Source organism: Triturus cristatus, chromosome 1_1 (genome assembly GCF_964204655.1).
Source record: "Triturus cristatus chromosome 1_1, aTriCri1.1, whole genome shotgun sequence".
Classification (NCBI taxonomy): Eukaryota; Metazoa; Chordata; class Amphibia; order Caudata; family Salamandridae; genus Triturus; species Triturus cristatus.
This window is the reverse complement of record NC_140579.1, coordinates 8,133,012-8,156,978: the sequence shown is the minus strand read 5'-3', so window position 1 is coordinate 8,156,978 and position 23,967 is coordinate 8,133,012. Positions and strand designations below refer to the sequence as shown.

The 23,967-nt window shown below is 49.6% G+C and overlaps 1 protein-coding gene across 3 annotated transcripts in view; it reads right to left on the bottom strand.

Annotated features, from left to right (window-relative positions):
* LOC146869096 (2',3'-cyclic-nucleotide 3'-phosphodiesterase-like) overlaps nucleotides 1-23,967 on the bottom strand; it is a 192,758-nt gene that overhangs the window by 1,878 nt on the left and 166,913 nt on the right. The window lies entirely within an intron of this gene.

Here is a 23,967-nt window from a genome sequence, read left to right as displayed (position 1 = left end):
GGTGCTGCTGTGTACGACACTTCTCCAAAAACTTTGCGGAATCACCAAGATGGATCAAAACTCTATTCCGTCAATGAATCGCACAAAGGGAAACAGCGTGGTAGAGCTTGGTAAATCACCACAGAAGAGATGTAAAGTTCTCCGGCATAAATTTCAAATCTACTCCATCGCTAAAGGCTATTTGAGATTATCACTGTTTTACCATTTATCGTCTGGGGAATCTGTTCTACAATTGCGCCTACTCGATCGCAAATGCTTGAGGGGAAGAACATCATTGGTCGTCCAAGTTTGTAGAAGGTAATCTCCTTTCACCTTAAATGCACCACAGATCGGGGCATATGCTAACTTAACGGCACAGATCCTGTAACCTGCCTATAACTCTTTCTATAAAGCTTTGACACTACAACCCATGTCTCTCATTCATACAAGAATGACTATCACCTGCTACCAACTTAATTGAGTTAACCACAGTGACCGCTCCAGTCGGCGAGCACCAAAGTCCATGTCGGGACTCCACCACTCCCAATCCTAGGTATTGGCGCGCCCCATGTATGAAATCTAAGATTAGAGTGTTCTGCACCGACAAGTTCTTGCCCGGAGGTTCTCACAAATTGAATCATTTCAATCTTAAGACAACCACAGTCAGTTGTAAGTCTGTCGCTTTAAACAACCATCAACCATCCACTGCTTGGGACCAAAGATGGTCTCTTGGTGCAGCTGTGGTTGCGTCAACACCTCCACGTGAGAAGTAAATTGGTCATATGAATGTAGTGACCTGGGGATTTCAAAAACCATGAACAAAAAGCATGCCTACCGCTGATGGTGGAGAAGTGTGGCTCAATGGTTAGAGCGGCAGACCCTGATGCAGAGGTCTGGCCCTGGAGCAGGGTTCAATTCCCGCCTCGGCGGCTCTTGGATTCAATTTCCCCGGACCTGTTAATTCTCGCCTCGGTGCCTATTCTAATCATGGGTCCCACTGTGCAACTCTGGGCAACAGCTTGCTTAATCTCCACAACGGCCCACCATCATTATCTGTATTTATAGCACGAAGCAGCCAGCGACATCGAAGCGTGATATCACCTAGGACATATGGAATTCTGACAACAGCTATGGGCCATGGGAAAGCTGTTATATTGGTTTGTCATTAAATATAGGGCGAACTAGACACCAAAGTGATGAAGTTATCAAAGATCTAAGTTTCAGTATGTTTAAAGTTACAAAGTACAGTTACATTTGTACTATGGCGCGTTCTGTGTCCGACAGCAATCCTCACTACGTTCCGCAACATCATTCCTTACTCATCAGGGATCCGAAACGGCTGTGCGGTCTCGCAGAAAGTCATGCATGCGCTGGGGGGTCAGAGCAGGCTGGAGGGGGAAGTTAAAAAGTGAGGGGAGGGCTGGAGCGTCCAGAAATGTATTCTGCTCCAAACTACGCTTAAACTGTCTGTCACACTAAAGCTTACACTGGCCCACTTGGAACATACCCATGATGCCAGGTATGCAGAATTCTTATTGGGGCGGGCGGGGGTCAGAGGAATCACACCGCCCATAACCAGTGCATCCTTTTGTCTCTAGTGTGCAGAGGGAGACCTGTGGGGGATCCTAGCTTCAGGTTGACATTCGTAGTGCCAGGTGCCATCCGAATGGTGGGCATCAGTATTAGTGCCAGGTGGAGCATAAGGCTGCCACGGTTTCTACTGCAATCCTCCATACTGCCCAGAGTCAGATGACACAGTGGACAGGCCCCATGGATGCCTTTAGGGATTTAAGTGGTGGGAAAGCTCCACGCAGGAGAGCGTACCTCCGCCGCTCTTCAAACTCCCACCTTGACTCAGTCAGAGGTGTGTAACTCACACATGCAGCAACAGTCTCTCAGTCCTTTGCTCTTGGCCTGGATCCTGGCCGTGGACAAAACATCCATGCAATTGTAGCAATGGCCTGCACATACTAAACAGCTAGGTGAGCTGACTTCTGATAGCAGGAAGGGCTAAGATTGTACCACAGAGGGCGATGGGCAGCTGTTCTATAAGGAAGTGCAAGGTATCTGAAAACCAGACCGGCCAGGCCTACCGACAGAACCACCAGGATGAATAAACATCTAGGGCGCGTATTGATCTTTTAAAGGATTGTTGTGACCACAGAAGTTGAGCTGGAGGCGGTAGGAATATAGAAAGCTCTCCAACCAACCAATCAGATTACAATCCCTCAATAACCGGGGACTCTTTCCCATTTAGAAGGGAAAACCAATGAGTTTTCAATTCAAGAGTGTTGCATGCTTCTATCTGTCCAAGTGACTATAGGTCTCAAAGAAGGGGTAAGGGAATTTCTGTAAGATTTCCAGCTTGAGAAGGAATCGCAGGTGTCTGCTGAAACGGTTTGCCTTCAAGTTGAACACATTAGCAATGTAGATATATATCTCCATATATCCTGACCTATACTTCTCTCTCATTGCTCCAATGGCCACCCCACAACACCAACAGCAAACGCCCCTTTCAAGTCAAAGGGCAGACTGCATGGCTTCTAAAAGGAGGAGCCAACAGGCTCTACTAGGGACATGGCGGCTCCGTTATTATTGACTACAGAGTATGAGACGGCGGCTCAGAAAAGGGATTTCATCATCTACTGAGACTGACGGAGATATTGGCGCTCTATGTGAGCCAGTGTTGAATTAACTGGAGTCTCCTAGTGCAGAGTCCACATGAACCAGAAGTGCCAGGGCAGGATACCCTCATGCATGTGCATGTGGGGCACAGAGAAGTAGCACAGTCACCCCCTACGATCGGTCAGTAGAAAGAGAAGGCAGACACAATGTAACGATGGTCTGCGACCACGAAAGAGGTGGGCTAGTCAGATTCAATCAGATACAACAACAAGGTCTCCAATGCAAGTGAGCGCTTGGACTCCAGGGGTCCCTCGTCTTTGGGGGATGAGGCGCTCCCTTCCTGGGCCTTTATGATTGGATCCAAGCAGGACAAGTTATCTGAGAACAGGGGAAAGATGTGCAAGTGACCTGCTGATGGGATCCTTGTTACGGCTACTAGCAGCCACGCGCTTGGCTACCAAGTGTCACTGCTACAATGGAGAGAAATGGCTCTTTGGTCCAGCAGGACTTCCCAGCACTTACTGGTAAGGACAAATATGTCACATCCAAAAATAGTTCAAACATAATTCAAAATTTAAAGTGTTCCAAGTAAATGCTGTGTATTCATTTAAGCGATACCAAAGGGGATGATGGACGGGGCGTTTGAGCAAATCAAGCACTCTCCCCCAGTCAACTGATCTGGGTTTAATCCATCATCATTCTTTAGCTCACTCCACCACCCCAGTTCAGACATGGCCATATGCAAATCAGTCTGACCCTGTGCCTCGTGGGAACAGTCCAGCCCGAACGACCCAAACAATGTCTTCCCTGGACCGGAAACAAGCATCCTGGGACCGGTTTCAGGTTCATAACCTTTATCAGCCATTTGATTTGCTGAAACGCTCCGTCCATCATCCCCTTTGGTATCACGTGTATTCATTTAAGGCATACACGTTTTTTAAAGTTTGAATGTGATCTGATGTTTTTTATAATCTTTCAACGGATTAAATCACAGATATATTTTTTATCAGAAAATATTAAGTAAAATTTTAGGTTAATTTTCAAGCCCTTAAATATGCAGAATTCAATTACATGTATGCGGTGAAATTTCATAGAATTTTCCGGAGAGTGTCATCATGTGTGATGGCCTCTGCCCATCTGGCAAAAGTCCTTACTCTGCGAACCATGAAAGAATCCCAGGACCTCAGTAGCAACAAAGTCTTAAGCACCCCCTCATTTGTTGGGGGGGGTAACCTCGAGGCTCGTCCCATTTGCATACCTTGATCATCATCACAGGGAAAACCCCAAAAACATACGCAGAGACTGCAAGCAATATCATTTGTTTAGGTACCTCCATCATTCATCGGGGTATAACACTTCCAGAAGAGAACCAACACAAGGGTAATGTATTCAACATTGGGCTTGGTTGTTTGACGAAACAACGCAGGAAAATACTCTGCATGCCTTTAAAATGCATGGTTTTAAAACGCATCTGCTTTTACAATTCATGCCCTTACCACACTGTATACATATATTCAAAAACGTATTTGTTGGGGGAGACCCCCCCCAGAACCCCAAATTACCTTAAATGTGTGGTAAATGCATATGCATGGTAAACAATGCATGGTTAAGGAGGTGGAAGAGTCATACGGAATTGAAGTAAGAGAAATCATACCTCGGAGAGAACTTCAGAAACACGTGAGCCGAGCTACTTTAAAGAAATGTACTACAGATAGGTATTCAGCTAACATGCAAACGTATCCTCCTATCTGTTTCTACTCAACTTATACCTTTATAAACCTGCTGAAGGAACAAAAGTTTAACTTACTGTGCTTTAGAAATACAAATATTGCGCAATCAAGGCCTGTCGACCCTTCACTAAAATATGAAAATAACTAGAAATACAACATCAGTGGGCAAAAGTCTGTCCCAACTGTAACACGAGATAATTAGGGGCATATTATCAAGAAACGGCGTTAAGATTATCGCCGCTTTAGCGGCAGAAAACTGCTGCTAAAGCGGCGACAATGGGCTTGACAATAAGCCTGTGAGAATTCCAATAGAAGCCCAGGTTCACACCAGAACATGGGCTTCTATGGGAATTCTCTGCGGCATATTATCAAGCCCATTATCGCCGCTTTAGCGGCAGTTTTCTGCCGCTAAAACGGCGATAATCTTAACGCTGTGCTTGATAATATGTCCCTAAGTTTCGAAATACTTAGGAACTTGGGGAGGACATCTAACATGGGCTTCAATTGGAATTCCATAGAGCATATTATCAAGCCCATTATCGCCTGTCTTGATAATATGCCCTTTAAATGTTAGGAACTGTACTGGCCAAAATTAAGTCGACCATAATAGAAACTTTGCAGGGCTACTGATGTATGTCACATACATGTCTGAGTTTATGGAAAAGGATTCATAAGGCTGGAAACTAAAACAACCACTACTAACCTTATGTTGGAAAGAAAAGGTACACCATAAGGTATCATTTATCTCAACAGCTTTTTATGTCCAATCTCTGCAAAAAAAATGAAGAGTCTCCTAAAGAGCGGCTTTAATCTACAGGTAAAGAATTGGAAGAAGAAAAACCATGGTAACCGACCCGGTTTAGCTGAAGAAGCAAGGCCTAAATATTACCAGTTTGAGACTTTGACCCTAGTCACGAATGACAGGGATTTCCCTTTGCAAAATGCCACAAAGACCTGACTTCAGGCATGGAAGGCAGAAAAGATGCAACCAGATAGACGTGCCGCAAACTAAGAAAATGTGGCGAGTAGAAAACCGCTCTGGCATCCAAAGAGAAGAGCCAAACGGCATCGGAAGCTCTCCGACAGCTTCTAGGCTCAGTAATGATAGAGGTCACAGACATTATGGAGTCTCTTAGCAGAAATAAAAGAGAGTCAAACAAGAGGAAAATCCATGACCCAACGCCTGGATGGCCTCCACACATGATCTGTCGGTGCTTGGGTGCACCGCGACTGTGAAGAAGGGTGGCTGCATACGCAATACTGACAGAGCCAGTCTTGGAAGGAATTGCTGTCTGTATGTGCCCTTCTGATTTGTAAACAGAAAATATCCACACATTTTGTGCTTTGATGTTCTTTGTGAGTCTGGCAACATTCAAGCTACTTGGAAAGACACTATTATAAAGCTCATTCGCGAGAAGAGCAGGAGAAGATTCTTCTGGCCAAGATCGCGGGTTGAAAATAACCCTAGTTACATACTCTGCTGACACCCTAGCGCCTTTGGGTGATCTGGAGCCATTTAACACCATTATTTCTTCGAATGGCCCAACTAGATTGCACGTATGCATAACCATGTGATTTACAGGGCCTCTCGCGACTCTATAGTAATGAACACCAAGGCATTCTCATATCATGTGACCCTATGACTATGAGCCACCTCACACGTATAGGCCTCCATGATGTCAGATTGCTAGATGACGATTCTCTCTGGTACTGTGGTCATGTCACTGTCACTCAACTTCTGGCAGCAAGAAGCTATGGAGGGCTGGCCACATAGCAGTCTGGCAGCAAGAAGCTATGGAGGGCTGGCCACATAGCAGTCTGGCAGCAAGAAGCTATGGAGGGCTGGCCACATAGCAGTCTGGCAGCAAGAAGCTATGGAGGGCTGGCCACATAGCAGTCTGGCAGCAAGAAGCTATGGAGGGCTGGCCACATAGCAGTCTGACTGCCTCAGAAGAGCACCCTCCGACTGGAAGGCGATGTGGACAACCAAACATATGGAGATACTGCCTTATGGCTGCAGAGTGCTGTGCCTACTAACATGAGTCAGGGCCATTCTCTGGATTCATTTCAGCTTTCCCTTTGGTGCTGGTCTGGGCCCATACGTTTTTTAGCTGCTGCCCAGCCTAGCAGCAGAGGCCTCCAATTGTTTCTGCAAACATCTTAGGCTTTGCAACAGTTTTAATGAGGACTACAAGGGCCACCATAGTTCCTCTAGGCATGCGGAGACCTACTTAGCAACTCACTTCATTACAACCTCATGGCCTTTCTACCGCTTAGATTGTTCCAGACATCAAGGAGAGCTTCCCCTGGCCGCTTTACTGGCACGATTATCTGCTGTAGAAACCGGTTATAATCACACTCCAACAATAGCAGCTTATACATTTCTACCCCACAGTCATCAAACTAGAAGAGAAAAAATATTACTCATAGGATAAAGTCCCTTAGATGAGGAAAACTGCAGGAACATACTGATGAAATGATGCACTCGAGCCATATTTCTCTCAGAAAACAGATTCTCCAAAAGAATGATCCAAGTATAAATTAACATGTAAAAAATGCCATTTGGAGCAACAGAAATTGCTTTGAATGGTAAGTTGTGCGAAAAAGTAAAGTAATAGAAACATAGGCTGGAGGACACATTCTGGGGCAGCAAAGTCCCTTTGCTGTATTGAAGTTACAGCTCATGTCCATTTTCCTTTATGTCTCACCACACACTTAAGAACATTCTCTGTTTTTGCAAAGGACAAATAAAAATGATTTTAACAGTAATGCTGTTAAGCGCATTACTAAACTTGCATTGATTTTATTTTTATATGTGCATATTTCTTGTTCTCAAAAGATCTAAAATAGAAAGGACAAGATTTATCTGCACTAAAAAACTGTTTAAGGATACTGCACACAAGAAGAGAGATTATATCTTTACCAATGTTACTTTGACCCTTACTTTGACCCTAACATGGACAAAGTCCACCTTCGCCAAAAGATTCAGGAGCCTGTACACTCATTTGGTGGCTTTTTAGGTCGAGGACTACCGATCTGCCGAAAGGCAGAACCGGAAGTCGGAGATTTAATGACTTGGAGAAGAGGGGCTTTATCCAGCCCCTCTTCTCCCCTGTTCTCCATTGGCTGGCCTCGTAAATGCTGGCCAGCCACTGGAGAAGAGGTCAGTCACTCCGATCAGGCCCCGTCCTTTTCGGATCGGGGGGCGTGGTTTTTGCGAAAAGTCTCAGGGAGGAGACAACAGCAAAACACGCCCCCGAATCCGAAAACGACGCTGCCTTTTCGGTGGTGTGTGCTTGCTCTTGTTTCTGTTCTCCTCGCTGCTCCCCCTTACATACCCCCACTTCCCATTGTCCCTTTCCTTCTCCCACGAGGGCTCCACTTCGTTTTCTGCCAGCTGTCCCTGTGCGACTGCCCCCCCCCCTCCACCTACCTCGTGACTCCCCTTCTCTGACCCCGTAATTCATGGTATACCCGCTGTGCATTGATGCCGCCCCCCACCAAAAGAACCCACGTTCTGAGGCTGCCACATATGCCTCCCCTTTGTTCTGTTCGAATCCTCCTCGCTTCCTGGTGCGCCTCTGTGCCCTCCCCCTCACTCCTGGGCTCGGGCTTCTTGGTTTACGAGTCAGACGCTGGATGGTTTGTGGAGGACGGACTGCGGGACTTGTGTAGTCTCTTTTCTTGCCTCTGCTGCACTCTGTTAGCTGTCTTTTGCGCGCTATATACGGCCAAGGATGTTACTGTAGATGTAACATTAGAGTTGTTTGCATTTGTGCATTGCACACCCCGACCTGATGAATTTCAAGATGCTCTCATGTCAGTATGAAGATATAAAAAAAGTAATTGCTCGGGTTCACACAATGCAGTGAAATCGAAGCCGGGATTGAGGCAGTGTTTTCTTTCTGGTTTCACGCTGAGCAGTTTATCAACAACATAGTTCTATCCTTCTCTGTTCCATTTTAGATCAAAGCCTAATGCTTTGCATTAAAATCTTTGCGGTGCTAAATGTTATGTTATGTTATGTTATTTATCATTTATAAGGCGCACAGATGCCACAGCCAAGCGGCGTCCTGGCGCTACAAAGGACGAGCAACACAACCAACAGATGAACATGCTAACCAAGATCGCTAGACCAAAGGAAACAAGAATGTTTTCACCGCTTTCCTAAAAGGAAGCAAGTCCGGAATGGACCGAACACTGAACGGCAATGTGTTCCAAAGGCTGGCCGCCAAGACACCAAAAGAGCGTCCGCCCATTCTGGCTTTTTTAAAGCGAGGGATTGTGGCCAAAAATTGACCGGTTGAACGAAGTGTTCTAGCCGGTGTGTAGTAGGAGATAGTCTGAGACAGAATAGGAGGGGAAGCCAGTTTCAGAATTTTAAAAACCAGGCACAGTACTTTAAATTTTATCCTCTGCCTAACGGGCAACCAGTGAAGATCAGAAATGGCGCTCCTAACTGAGCAAAATTTAGGCAGACCTATCAGCATACGAGCAGCCGCGTTTTGTACGCGCTGAAGGCGTGTAAGCTCTGCTTGATTGGTGCCCAATAAGAGTGCACTGGCATAATCCAATCTGGAAAGAATCATGGCCTGCACTATAAGTTGCCTGGTAGAAGCGTCGAAGAATTTAAGAATAGGCCTGAGACTCTGAAGAACGCCAAAACAGGTGCCCGCAACTTTCTTTGTGTGGGGGATGAATGATAGATTGGCGTCAAGCAGAATCCCAAGATTCTTCACCTGGGTGACTGGTATGGGAGTTGGGCCGAGCTCTAAAGGCCACCAGTCGTCTCCCCAAAGATGGATTTCCTTGCCCAGCACTAAGACTTCTGTTTTTGTGGCATTAAGTTGGAGACGATTGTCGGTCATCCAGCTTGCCACCTCTCTAAGAGCTTGTTGGAAATTAGAGGAATTCAGCGTGGTAGACCCATTAAGAGCCACAGCTAATTGGGTATCATCGGCGTAAGATACCATAGTGAGACCCCATTTATTGGCAACTTCCGTCAACGGTCTCACGTACAAATTGAACAGGGTCGGACTAAGTGCCGAACCCTGCGGAACTCCTTGGGAAATAGGGCGGGGAGAAGACTCGTAAGGGGGAGTACAAACCTTAAAGGTACGCTCGGCCAGAAAAGAGCGAAACCAACCCAAAGCAGTGCCGTTAACTCCCGCTTCTCTCAGCCTCTGGAGCAGGATCGGGTGGGAAACCGTGTCAAAGGCGGCACTGAGATCCAGCAGGATCAGTGCCGCCGTCTGACCAGAGTCTAACATAGTACGAAGATGCTCAACCATAGCCACCAGGGCTGTCTCCGTACTATGGCCTGCTCTAAAGCCATTCTGGGAGGGGTGAAGGATACCTGTATTTAAAAGGTGGCCAGATAGGATGTTATTGACATGAGCCTCAGCGATCTTGGAGACCCATGGAAGCAAAGAGATGGGCCGGTAGTGCTCTGGCTTTGCAGGATCTAATGTTGCCTTTTTCAGTACCGGCATAACCATGGCTTGCTTCCATTTTACAGGTACCGACCCAGTACTGAGAGATAGCTTAATAAGACTGAGAAGAAACGGAAGACACAGCTCTGACAGGTCCCTGAATTGTGCCGGTCTCAGAGGGTCCATTGGAGAGCCCGATTTGACCCTCACCACCAGGGAGTCAAATTCTTCCTGAGAAGGCGCAGGAAGCACCAGTAATGGACTAGAAAAGTCATTCATAGACGTTACAGGATTAAGAGAGGAAGCAGGGGGGGGGGAAAGATCTATAGATCGCATCCACTTTTTCAACAAAAAATGACGCTAGTCCATCACAATGAGCCTGGGAGCCATTCCCCAACGTAGCGGCTTTCCTGCTAGTTAAATCTTTAAGAACCTTAAAGATTAACTTAGTTGGATTTGCACTGTTCCTGAATTGTAAGGAATAGAAGGAGGCACGTGCTTTGCAGATGGCTCGATGGTATGCCTTAATACTGGCTCGATAAACCTGCTTGAGAGTAACGTCATATGCCTTACGCCAGGCTCTTTCTGCCCTTTTACAGGTAACCTTAAGGAGCCTGAGAGATTCGTCATACCATGGGCTAGAGTGGCCCGGTCTAGTCTTACTCCAGCCCGCTGGAATTAAGGTGTCAAGAGCCCGGAAAAACCAATTGCAAAAATGGTCATATCCAGAGGTGACATCAATGGGAGGTTCTGGTATGTGTTGTGACAACAGCAGCTGAAAAGCCTCCAGGTTCAACTTCCTCCAAGAACGTTTAAAAATGACAGATGTAGTATTTCTAGGAGGAGAAGCAGCCAAAGTGATCCGAATGTCAATAAGATAATGGTCTGTCCAGATAATTGGTTTCGGTGGCAGTGCTTCCACACAATCCAAATTCGTCAGAAAGGGGTCCAAGGTGTGACCCCCAACATGAGTGGGCCCAAGGATCAGCTGATGTAGTCTAAGTGCCTCAAGATCTGTGAGGAAACTACCCACCACCGAGGATAGAGGAGCATCCATATGAATATTAAGATCTCCGATTACACTGAAATTAGCTGATCTAAGGGCTAAGGCAGAGACTACCTCTCAGTGCGCTGTGTTACATACATCAGGGCGCTGTGTTACATACATCAGGGCGCTGTGTTACATACATCAGGGCAGAGGCGCAACTAGAGCCAAATTTCGGGGGGGGGGGGGCTGTGCAAATATTTCGGGGGGGGAGCTGAACTTTAAACAATAGGCGGCAGAGTGGAGCTGCAGGGGCTCTTAGAAGGGGTGAAACAGCGAGGTTTCATTAACATGCAAATGGTCTTTTAAAGACCTGTGAAGTGCTCGGGTGCCGCTGCTTTTTTGCCCGGGAAGGTGTCTCATCCCGGGCTGCCGCACACGACGGGGTTGGGGGGGGGGGGGGGGGAGGCTGAAGCCCTGTGAGTCCAATGGGTGTTGCGCGCCTGTATCAGGGCACCGGATGTTTCACAAGGATTGGCAGTGGTAGTGTTGGGCAACATTCGAGAATGACATTTTAGTGCCGAACCTAAGATGAAAACCAGCGCACCTCCCTTTGGGCAGTGCATTGAGACCATTTGCTCCTCATAGCCAAAATTCTTTATTCATTGTGATCGATTCTTGAAATATTTCATCCACCCACTCCTCACCATTCAACTATCCAAATCATTCATTCAGCCATGCAGCCCTGTCTCTCGTCTCCATCCAGTAATTCAATGATTGGGCGACGTTTTATAATCGAAAATTGTTGTAAAACGAAGCACGATTGCAACTTTTTCATTTTTTTCTTGGGGGAGAAGAAGTCGCCCTTGCAGTGGTCAGGCTCGCTCGCTGTATGCAGTGTGTGTGTGTGTGTGTGGGGGGGGGGGGGGGGGGGGGGGGGGGGGCTGGTTTGACAACGTTTGCTTCTTTTGGCTCCCAGTGTGGCCATGCCATAGAGAATATGAATACTAGAGAACTCGTGAGAGGGAAGGCGTTGGAATACGCATCATTGTTTACCTCATACGCAGAATAAACTCAAACTGGATTTCCGCCGGTAAACTCGCACATTTAACGGTCAAATCGTTCCACTTGACATGCCCAGCAAAACAAATCCTTTATTATATTAACACAAACAGTGGTTTACAAGTGCATATCTCCCAAAATCATTAGGCAGGTAATGAAGCATTTGCACAAATGTAATTGCATACAGCAATCCTGACAGGTCAGACCGCTGCATTAATAATCACCACAATTAGTCCCGATGATGGAAGCAATTTAGAACGCTCACGTTTATGCAATGCAATGGTCTCGGCATTGGTAAAGTTAGAGCTATTGGCATTGCTCATGACATTATTTTTGTTTATGTTTTTGTTTTTAAAACATTTAAAGAAACGGCATTGTCATGAGCAATGCCAATAGCTCTAACTTTAATAATGCCGAGACCGTTGCATTGTAAATGCTTGTTAAGACTAGGAACCGGCTGGGAGTAAGTATCCGTTAGACTAACAAGTTACTTACCATTGGTATTACTAAATACCAATTGGTATTACTAAACTGAAACTCTTTGTATGTTTATTACAGTGTTCTGTAACACACAGGCATTCGGAAGAATATACATGGGCTCCGGAGTCTTCACCAGCGCAGACTGAAACATCCAAAGATTTCTGCATACAGTATAGTAATCATGGGGTGTTGCGATGATTACTTACCGGTAATCCTCATTACTCTTAGTCCTACTCGTCCTCGACCCAGTCATCACTAATGAGGAATTCCACTTGACAGAAACACTTTTAGGCTCCACCCACCCTCCTGCCAGGGGCTATAAGTACCCAGCCAACAGAAAGCACTTCCTGACATACCAAGCAACAAAGGCCTGAACAGGGAGGGTGAGTGGGATGTATGACTGGGTCGAGGACGAGTAGGACTAAGAGTAATGGGGGATTACCGGTAAGTAATCAAAGCATTACCTCTACGTCCCTTGTCCTCGACCCAGTCATCACTAATGAGGCATACCAAAGCAACCACACAAGCAGGCCTTTGGCATACCACACAGAGAACACAGACAGAACACAAAAGTGTAGTGCAGCAAGTGGAAATATTTAATAACACACACAAAATGGATGCTGCCAGCAACAGACACAAGTCTGCCCTGCTGCTGCTGGATGAAACTCCGGCAGGGGAGGCCTGGACAATAGGTTTCCTGTCACAGGGAGGTGTCACCACATCCCAGACAGGCTTTAGTGTATTGGGGATGGGTAGGTGCACTCCAAGAGTGCTTTGAAGTTCAGCACCGGGGGCACATTGGGTGTCCCTGTGCATTGTCCAGTTCAAACCGGTTGTAGGGGCTACCAGCCCCTGCTCTGGAGCGAAACTTGTCAAAGGAAATGGGTGTAGCCACCCCTCCTTCCTGACCCTCCCATAGGTGGGTCCCCAGAGTATGTCCAAACCCGTCCTTGGGTATAAAGAAGGAACCCCTGGCTACAGGACTTTAGATTACACCTGGATGAACCGATACTGAATCCTGGAACTTCGACGATCTACCTTGAACTAGATGACTGAAGAATCTCCCTTGGACTAAAGGAGTTACTCCCCTGCAAGGCAGGCATCAAAGACGCATCTGTCCGGTTTGCATCTTCGAAGCTCCCGCCGGACTCCGAAGAATTTTGCAACACAGGAGGTGGGTTTCCATGGTCTTAGAGGTCGATCAGCGCCCACAGCAAGTCTAAGGCCTGTATCTCTCGTGGCGACCGTGCAACCCGAACCCCTGGACACCGCGACCATTTGCAGAAGCATCAGCTTTCCAGCGACTCCTGCAGCTGAGCTTTCGGTTACTTGTAGCCCTGACCGCGAGCGGCATTTGCACCGAAGATTGCCTGCCTACACTCCACGAATGTTCTGTGAGCTGACCCTTTGTGTTTTCTCTCGAGGTCCCTTCGCAATCCCTAGTCCGTCGACTGGTGGGTCTCTGTGAAGGCAACTTTACTTCTAATTGGGCTTACCTGGTTGCTCCAGACGTGCCCTGACTCTCTACTGCTTGGGGAGTCCCCATGATCTTGCTGTTCCGCACCGAAGTACAAGTTACTTACCTCCGGTAACAATGTATCTGGTAGAGACGATTTTATCCGCAGATTTCTTAACATAGAATTATCCCCAGGCGTGAGACTGGACCCAGAAAATGTTTTTGCCCCAGCATCTATGCGCGGCGGGGGGCGGCACCACACGTCTCCGCCTGACGTCTTCCGCGGGTGTGACATCAGCGAGGTCACATAAGCCCCACCCCAATGCGCGGACGTCAGAACTTTTCCGTGCCACAACGCGGAGAGCAAGGGAACAGTGTGCAAAAAAAAATCAGAGAAACAAAACAGAGAAATAAAGGGTGAGGAACATCACCAGTTGGCACCAAGGTACCAGAAGGCTATAGCAGCAAAGCCCTAGCAGGGAAAGAGCCGAGCACCACTCTGAGAAACAACTGTGCAAGCCAAGGCGATAGCACCAGTTAGCACTAAAGTACCAGAAGGCCATAGTAGTGTAGCCATAGCAGGGAAAGAGCAGAGCACCACTCCGAGGAACAACCGAGCAAGCCAAGGCAATAGCCATCCTGAAGACACAAGTATGCGAAAGCGCCGGAACAGAAAGAAAGAGAGAGAGAGGCAGGCTGCAACCACAAACCACACAGTGCAGGGCCACAAGCCCGGAACAGAAGAGCAACAGCAATCCACCCCCAGACTACACTGTCAAGGAGGGCCATATCCCCTGAAAGGAGCAGGAGGCCAAAAGACAGGCAAAGAATCCCCAACGCAGAAGACCGCAAGGGGATCAGAAACTCCAAACAAACGGAGGGAAAAAAGAGCAAAAGGAGGCCCATACACTGGAGAGGAACCAGCTGGAGGGAAGCAAAGGCACGCAGAAACCAACCATCCCTGTATCAAAAGAAAAAGGGGTATGGAACAATCAAGCAGAACCGGACAGCCTGACCGGAAGAAAACGAAGAGGACACCCACAGAAGACAAGCCACCCAGAGGGAGGCGAGTGCAGAAAACCAAGCTGAGGGTCCTCGCAGAACGGGGAGGAAGGACGGGTCGTGAAAGAATCTGCGGGTAGAATCGTTTCTACCAGATACATCGTTACCGGAGGTAAGTAACTTGTACATCGGATAGAGACTACTAGCCGCAGATTCCTTAACGTAGAATAGATACCCTAGTCATACCCAGAAGGGAGGAGGGCCTGCGAGAGAGCCTCCCCAGCAGGAGAGACACAGGGCCCCAGCAGGGGACATGTCACAGAAACAAGAAGGGAAGGCCAGGAGATCCCAAGCCCAACTAAGGGAGAACCGCCCAACACCCCGCAGGGGCAGACACAGCCCGAAAGGCCTGAAGGAACAAAAGAACCACCTCGAACCCCAGGGAGAAGAGGTTGAACCGGAGGTAGGGCCCGCCGTAAGAAGCACACACAGTGATAGGAAACAGCCAAACACACCTCGGCCGCAAGCAGCTGACAAGGCAGGAACGGCCCCACCACCAATAGCGCAGGCGTAAGAAGAAAGACACAGGTGCACAAAGCCCCAGCGGAACCAGAGGCAGAGGCACAAGGGAACACACCAAAGGCCACGACGGTGGACCAGAACAAGCAGGCATGCGCAGCCAGCAGCAGGCAACACCATAGAGCAGTGCACCAGAACAAGCCAGGCACAAGCTGAAGGCAGAGGCCAGGGAGGGCCAGGACACACCCTAAAGGAGGGGCCAGTCCAGAAACACACACTGACCCACGAAAGAAGTGGGACCAGGCAGAAGAGAAAGACAAAGAGACACGGAGGACGGGCCCAGGCCGTCAACCAGAACACAGAAAGCCAGTCCCTCTGGAACACCAGACAGAGGACCAGGCCGAAACGCCGGACAGAAGGGCGGAATCGCCACAACACCATGCCGCAGACAGCAGGCCGGACTGGTCTAGCGACATAGCGAACATGGAGAAGGACAGACCTGGGCACAATGTAAGCAGCGCCAAGACAATTGTCAAAGAGACCGCACCTGCGATATACCGTGATGCCAAGGAGAGCAAGGAACCCGAAAAGGGTGGCCACACCTCCCCAGCACATGACAGAGCTATGTAATAGCTACAAGTACTCCACATAGGGCATGCTATGTCCCAAGATAACATGGGAACACCTCTTAGCAAAAAATTCCTCAGCAGAGTACAAACAAAGGCCTGCGGGTAGAACTGCAGACGACTTGCCAAGCAGCCAATAAAGAAGACACAAAAGGCCCAATCCCAGGACCCACACGGGCTTACCAGCAGCCAAAACCACTAGTCAAAAAAAGGGGGCTGAACCAGCAGCCAACAGCACCGAAGGGCCAACCGAAGGGTCAACAGAAGGACCCTGAAGGCACACCAACCACACAGAACACACAACTGGGGCTACCGTACACTAGATCCCAGAAAACAATGGGAGAACACCTCCCAGAACACAGCAGAGGACCGACATCCAGGTTTACTGAGGGGGAGGAGGGGAGGAGGAGGATGACGAAGCCCCGCAAGGAACCGCTGAATGGCAGAATCCGCAGGGGCGTGAAACAAAAGAGTGCCATCGAAAGGGAGGTCAACCAGACACTCCCTAACATTCTCAGGGAAAACACTAACCCTCAGCCAAGCATGGCGACGGAGGGCTACTGAAGAATCCATAGTGCGACCAAGAGCCTCAGACATCTAGAACCGAGCGAAGAATAAACGAGGCCAGCTCTCGGCCATCAAACACATGGTGCGCAGATCAGCGCAGGCACCCTCCTGAGAAGCGCAAGACAGAAAGGACTCCGCGGAATCCCACAAGCTGGAAGTGGCTCTGGCCTACACACAAAGCGTGTTGAGCGCCCGCAAGGCAGCACTGGAGGAAGCCAAGATGTTACACCCCCATGAATCTAACCACCGGGCCTCCCATGACGGAGGAGACAACACCGATGGCAAGGAGGGAACGGCAGTCTGCAGAAGAGGGCCCCTGGTAGAAGGATGGAAGGAAAGGCAGACAGGATCATGCGGAGGTGCAGGAGCGGCTGGGGCACCGGGTCCCCCGTGGCATGTCACTCCCAGCACCCATAAGAGAATTATGGAGCGAAGCTTCGAAGGGAAGAAGCAGCTCCCGTCCACCAGAGCCCTGATGGAGAACCTCAAGCAAATGGGCAGCCGGGTCGCCCATGCGCAAAATCCCCGTGGCTGTGGAGACAGCTCGGGTGAAGACAGCACTGTCCTCCGTAACGCGGTGGGGAAAGCAAGTCCTCCGTGGGCGACGGCTGTAGGCTAAGCCGGCCATCCCCCAGCCCAACCGGAGGAAGAAAAGGCCAAGCTCGGAATGGGGAAAGGTTGACAGACGAGTGGGGAACTTGAGGCGTCTCTGGGGAAGACTGATCGCGGGGGACGGCGAAGAGCCCTACTTGGAAGACGCCGGGGAAAAAGCCACAACGCGGCGTCCCGTCTCCGGGGAAGAAGAGACAAAAAGTTGCCGACTCTCTGGAGAAGATGGGGTCTCCGAAGACGAATAGACGATCCGACGCCGGCACGGCGCTGGTGAGTCTGCCACTGGCACCAGCGCGACGTCGACCGGTGCCGAAAAGGACGCCGAGACGACCTCCACCACCACTTGCGCAGCAGGAAAACAGGGCGGGTCGGAGCCGGAGGCGGCTAAAGAACGACACCGAAAAGGCACCAACTCGACCTCCGATGAGGCAGCCGCCTGCGTGGAGAGATGAGGTGGACCCGGGGACGCGCCCCGGCCCCTTGCCAGCCCCTGCGGCGTCGCCATTGGCCGGCAGCCGCCTGCGCAGCGTCTGCTCAGCCTCGGACAAGGCCTCCGCCTGCCCAGAGGACCGAGGGGGACTCGAGGACGAGCCACGAGTCCTGGCAACCTCTCGCGACACCACAGGGATCCCCAAGGGGGTTTGCGGCGAGGCAGAGGTGCCGTGGTCCAAAGAGGGGAATCCCGTAGGGCCGCACCCCGACGACACCACATCTCCAAGCCCTGAAGCTGAGCCTGTCGGTGACAGAGCCGCCAGCGACTCCACAGAAGGCCCCGCACATGGCAAGGTATCCGCTGACATCCCAGGAAGAGGAGCCAAGGAGGCCTGCAGGGCTGCAGCATAGGCCTCCAGTTGGACTCCGGTCGCCCAATGCCGGGAAACGGCAGGTAGGGTGGCGACGCACAAGGCCGCACGACCCGTGGAGAACCTGCGCCCCCCACAGGGCAGGGACTAGGCCTCAGGGACAAGCTGCGACACTTACCAACGGGCGAGCGACGCCCTTGGAGAGGGACGATGTTGGAGACGAAAGCGCCAGTTCTTAAACCCATCCATGGGGGACGGACGCGGGGATGACGCCAACCTGGACATGCAGGCCGAGAGGAGTTTCATCCGGCGAGCCTGCCGGGTCTTCGGCTTCATCTTCGGCTTCATCTGCTGACAAGCCTCAAAGTCCGCAGTCATGCTGCTCACCCAAACACCACATACAAATGGGGTGAAGGTTCGTCGCCGACATCTGGCACGAGAACATCTTGAAGCCCGAAGGCATTCGCACACTGTTCCCAAAAGGAAACGCAAAGTGTGAAAAGGCCTGAAAACAGGCCAGAGACACGATCAGGATCTGCGTGGCACGCGGAAAAGAAGGAAACTGACATCAGCGCGCCGGGGTTGGGCTTATGTGACTTTGCTGATGTCACGCCCGCGCAAGATGTCGGGGCAGAGTCGCGTGGTGCCGCCCCCCGGCACGCAGAGATGCTGGGGCAAGAAAATTTTCTGGGTCCAGTCTCACGCCTGGGGATAATTCCACGTTAAAGATTCTGCGGCTAGTAGTCTCTATCAGATGCATCTTTTCTCTTCCTGCGTGGGTTGCTGTTGTCAAGGCTTGTTGGGCCCAATCCGGGCACCGACACCGCAGCACTCGACATCCTTCGTGGGACAGCTCGAATCCAGCTACTGGTCATCCTCGACGCCTCCTGGTCCTTGTGGCTGCAGAGTCAAGCTTCACCTCTTCGCACCTGAAACACCCAACATCGGTGGGCCATACGTCTATCTTGCCCCTGGTCACTGGCAAGTGACCCAGACTCTGTCCCCTCTGCTTTCAGCTTCTTCTGATCTTTGATCCAGGCTTCTCTCCTTCCCGGCAGCAGCACTTTGCAGCAGATCGCCATTGAAATCAATGAAGATTCCCGACACCTATGCACCCGGCTTCCCTGGGTGAGGTAACTCAAGTAGTCCGGTGCTCCCGTGGGTGCTGGCCCTAGAACCCCCCAAGTCTAAAGGGGTTTGCTCAAAGTCCTCTCCTAAGTGTCCTTAACTTCAAAAATTCCAACCGCGATTTTCCCATAGAATAGTATGGGGTTTGCGCCAGTGTTCACACTGCACGCATCCCCAGTGGGTCTCCTGTGTCACTACCGTGGGTGGTTCCTTGGGGTCCCAGCCATTCGACGTGCTCTAGGCACTCTCTTTAGCCAAGTCGTGGGTCTTATACCACTTTCTTAATATATGGTTTGGTCCGCCCCTAGGGCCCATTGTATATTGTGCTATTTACTGTCGTTTTAGAACTGTATTATTGTGTGCCTTGCTCTCTAGCTTCATAAAGAGGTTAGTAGAGAGTGGCTGATCCTGACCATCATTCAATTGTGATAACAAAGCCCTAACCCCCAACTCAGATGCATCTGTTTGAACAATGAATTATTTGGAGTAGTTAGGACTTGCAGAATGGGAGCAGTGCAAATGGCCTGCTTTAGGTCATCAAATGCCTTTTGACAGCTGACTGTCCACTAAACTTTCTTGGGCCTTTTCTTAGAAGTAAGGTCATTCAATGGGGTAACTATGGATCCATAACCTTTTACAAATCTTCTGCAGTACCCAGTCAGGCCCAAGAAAGCTCTGACCTGAGTCTGGGTAGTTGGAGCAACCCAGTCCATTATTGTCTGGATTTTGCTCTGTAATGGTTGAACCTGGCCTCCACCCACAAGGTGGCGCTGGTACACAACCTGACTCTGCCATATCTGGACCTTAGTGGCCTTGATAGTTAGGCCTGCTTTTTGCAGGGCCTCCAAAACATTTTTCAGGTGGACCAGGTGATCCTCCCAGGTGGAGCTAAAGACAGCAATATCATCTAGATATTCTGCACTATAGGCTTCCGGTCCTGTAAGGACTTTATTCACCAACCTTTGGAAAGTGGCAGGAGCATTCTTCAAACCAAAGGGCATCACCACAAATTGATAATGCCCACTAGGGGTAGAAAATGCTGTCTTTGGCTTTGCATCATCAGCTAGTCTGATCTGCCAGTAGCCAGCTGTCAAGTCAAATGTGCTCAGAAACTTGGCTGAGGCCAAAGTATCTATAAGCTCATCTGCCCTGGGGATGGGATGGGCATCGGTCCTAGTGACTGCATTGAGTCCCCTGTAGTCTACACAAAACCTCATCTCTCTCTTTCCATCTTTGGTGTGAGGATTAGGCACTAAGACCACTGGACTAGCCCAAGGGCTATCTGAGGGTTCAATGACTCCCAATTCCAACATCCTCTGGATTTCAGTCCAGATTCAGTCCCTGAGATAATCAGGTTACCTGTAAATCTTATTTTTAACAGGTAGACTGTCCCCAGTGTCCACCTCATGAGTGCACCAGGTAGTCTGACTTGGAGTCAGTGAGAACATATGTCTAAACTGGCTGAGAACTTTTCTGCAGTCAGTTGGTTGCTGGACAGTGATGCTGCCTGCCAAGGCTACACCATCTACTGATCCATCATCAGGGTTCTGAGAGAACAGGTCAGGGAGTGGGTCACTCTCTTCCTCCTGTCCCTCATCAGTTGCCATGAGCAAGCCCATGTCAGCCCTGTTAACATATGGCTTCAGCCTGTTGACATGGAGCACCCTAAGGGGGCTCCTGGGAGCTCTTGGGTCCACCAGGTAGGTAACCTCTCCCTTCTGCTTAAGTATTGTATGGGGGCCACTCCACTTGTCTTGGAGGGCTACTGGGGCCACAGGCTCCAACACCCATACTTTTTGCTCTTGCTGGTAAACAGTCAGCACAGCCTTTTGGTCATGCCATGCCTTTTGTAATTCCTGGCTAGCCTCAAGGTTTTTAGTTGCCTTCTTTATGTACTCAGCCATCCTGGAGCGGAGACCAAGTACATAGTCCACAATATCCTGTTTAGGGGGCTTGAGAGGTAACTCCCATCCCTCCTTCACCAGACACAATGGACCCCTAATTGGATGTCCAAACAGAAGCTCAAATGGGCTGTAACCAACCCCCTTCTGTGGAACTTCCCTGTAGGCAAATAGAAGGTAGGGCAAAAGTATGTCCCATCTACACCTAAGCTTTTCTGGGAGACCTTTAATCATGCCCTTTAGGGTTTTGTTGAACCTGTCAACTAACCCATTGCATTGTGGGTGATAAGGGGTGGTACATTTGTAATTTACTCCACGCTCCTTCCACATTGCTGTTAAGTAACTAGACATGAAGTTTGCACTCCTGTCTGATACTACCTTCTTAGGGAAACACACTCTGGAAAAGATTCCAAGTAGGGCCCTTGCCACCACAGGAGCTGTAGTGGTTCTAAGGGGAATGGCTTCTGGGTACCTAGTGGCATGATCCACCACCAGTATAAATCTGTGCCCAGATGCTGTCTGAGGATCCATGGGACCAACTATGTCAATCCCAACCCTCTTAAAGGGAACCCCCACCACAGGTAGTGGTGTCAGGGGGGCCTTTGTTGTACCACCTGCCTTACCACTGGCTTGACAGGTGACACAGGAGCGACAAAACTCCTTGGTGTCCTCAGACATATGGGGCCAATCAAAGTGAGGGACAATTCTGTCCCAAGTCTTGTTTTGGCCCAGGTGTCCTGCTAAGGGAAACTCATGGGCTAGTCTCAATAGGAAGCCCCTGAATTTTAGAAGTATAACCAACCTCCTGGAGGCACCAGGCTTGGGGTCTCTACTCTCTGAGTACAGGAGTCCATCATCCCAATATATCTTATGGGTTCCACTAGCATTCCCAGCAGCCTCATCAGCAGGTTGCTTTCTGAGGGGTTCAAGAGAAGGGCAGCTCAGCTGCTCCTGGCTCAGATCTCCCCTGGAAGGGCCCCCTGTCCCCAAGAACTCAACCTGGTCAGGTTCAAGCTCCTCTGGGACAGTTCTTTCTTCAGGCTTGAGATTATCTCCCTTAAGAGAATGATCTGCTTCCTGAGCCAGGGGAGGAAGACACTGCCGTACCCCTGCTGCTCCTTTTCTTGAGACGCCTGGTCCATTCTTCCAGGATCCAGGGCCCGTTCAGCTTTTGACATTGTTGACTGTGACCTGGTCACAGCAAACATGTGCAGGGATACCCAACATTTCTGCATACGTCCAGAGCTCCACTTCAGCCCAAGCTGAAGCTGAAGTTTCTAAATCATTGCCAAGCAAGCATTCAAGAGGGAGGTCTGAACTTACCATAACCTTCTTAAGGGCAGTTTCCCCTCCCCAGGAGAATTCAACAACTGCCAAGGAACGGTCTGTCCTGACATTGCTAGCATTGGTCGCATGGTACAATTCACCAAGTATGATCTGCTCAGGAGCCACAAGATCTTTTGTCACTATTGTGACACTTGCTCCTGTGTCCCTGAATGCCAAAGCCCCTTGTCTATTGATTAAAGGCTGCTGTCTGTATTTGCCCTGATTACTGGGACTCACAAAGGAGGCCATATCCATGCCTCCATCACAGATCAGTACAGCCTGAGTTCGAACTCTGACTAGGCCAGAGTCCATCTCAGAACCCAGGGTTAACCCTACTACGCCCTTATTCGGAGTACCACCACTTGGAGCTGAACTAGGGGGAACAGTTGCCTTCGGGGCAATGGTGGCTGGAGTGGAGTCTTTGGACTTGGTACAATCACTGGTCCAATGGGTTTTCGGTTTACAGATTTTACACCAGATGCAGATTTTTGGGGCCCTTGAGAAGACTTCTGGTCTTTACCCTAGTCAGAGTTTTTGGAATCCTGCTTCTTGGGAGTCACCACCTTGGTTCTGAACTTTCTGCCTCACCCTGATTCTGACCCATTTGTCTGCCTTCTTTCCCAATTCTTGGGGAGAGGTCAGATCAGGGTCCACCAGGTACTGATGCAACAACTGATTTTGACAATTATTAAGGATCTGCTCCCTCATAATCAAATTGTATAACCCTTTAAAATCACACTCTTTACTGCCAAGTAACCAGCCCTCCAGAGCCTTAGTAGCACGATCTACAAAGTCAACCCAGTCTGGAGTCTGTGCCTTTTGTGTATCCCTGAACTTCAACCTGTACTGTTCAGTGGTTAGGCCAAACCCATCTATCAGTGCACTCTTCAAGACTTGGTAATTGTCAGCATCCTCTTCTCTAACAGTGAGGCGCTTGTCTCTACCTTTGTCTGCAAAGGAGAGCCACACGATTGCTGCCCATTGCACCCGAGGGACCCTCTGTACTTTACAAGCCCTTTCCAGTGCAGTTATCCATTTGTGGATGTCATCCCCACTCTGGTAGGGACGGACAATCGTGTTCAGGTTCCTATGGTCATGAGTATGCGCTCTACCTCTAGGGACACTGTTGCTGCCAACACGGGGTTCTAGTCCCCATTTATGTGAAGCTTTCTGGAGCTCCAGGGATTCCCTGTCCAATGCTAACTGGTCCCTCTTTATCCTAAGCTTAGCTTCTTGAAACTGGATCAGTCCGCATATTCTCTCATAAGAGGACTCCCTCCTCTGGGGGAAAATGGTCCTATGAGAGACAGAGGTCCCTCCAGATGCACCAGAATGATTAGACTCCATTGAAGGAGATCTTGATCTTCTTGGCACACCACCGACCCATCCAGAGAGGGCCACTGAGGCCTTCTTCCTCACCTTCAGGATGGACTGGATTTTCCAGGTTAGAATCATCTTGATCCTCCTGGTCAGAGATGTGGTCACCTCTTGGCCTCTCCTTTTCTGCGGGCCCACCTATCTTGCCTACCTCATCAGACCCTGGGGCCTTCCTAAGGTCATCTGCAAGCAAAATCTTTATGATATGTTATGCTGTTGGGCTTTTCCCGGTCTTCAATTTCCTTGAGGAACACATTGTCCTCAACTCTCGGTATATCATATGATCATACTAAGAGGGGAGAGACCCACTGGGTTCTGCCCTTGAAGACATTACTGGTGTGGTGTATGCACCTATCT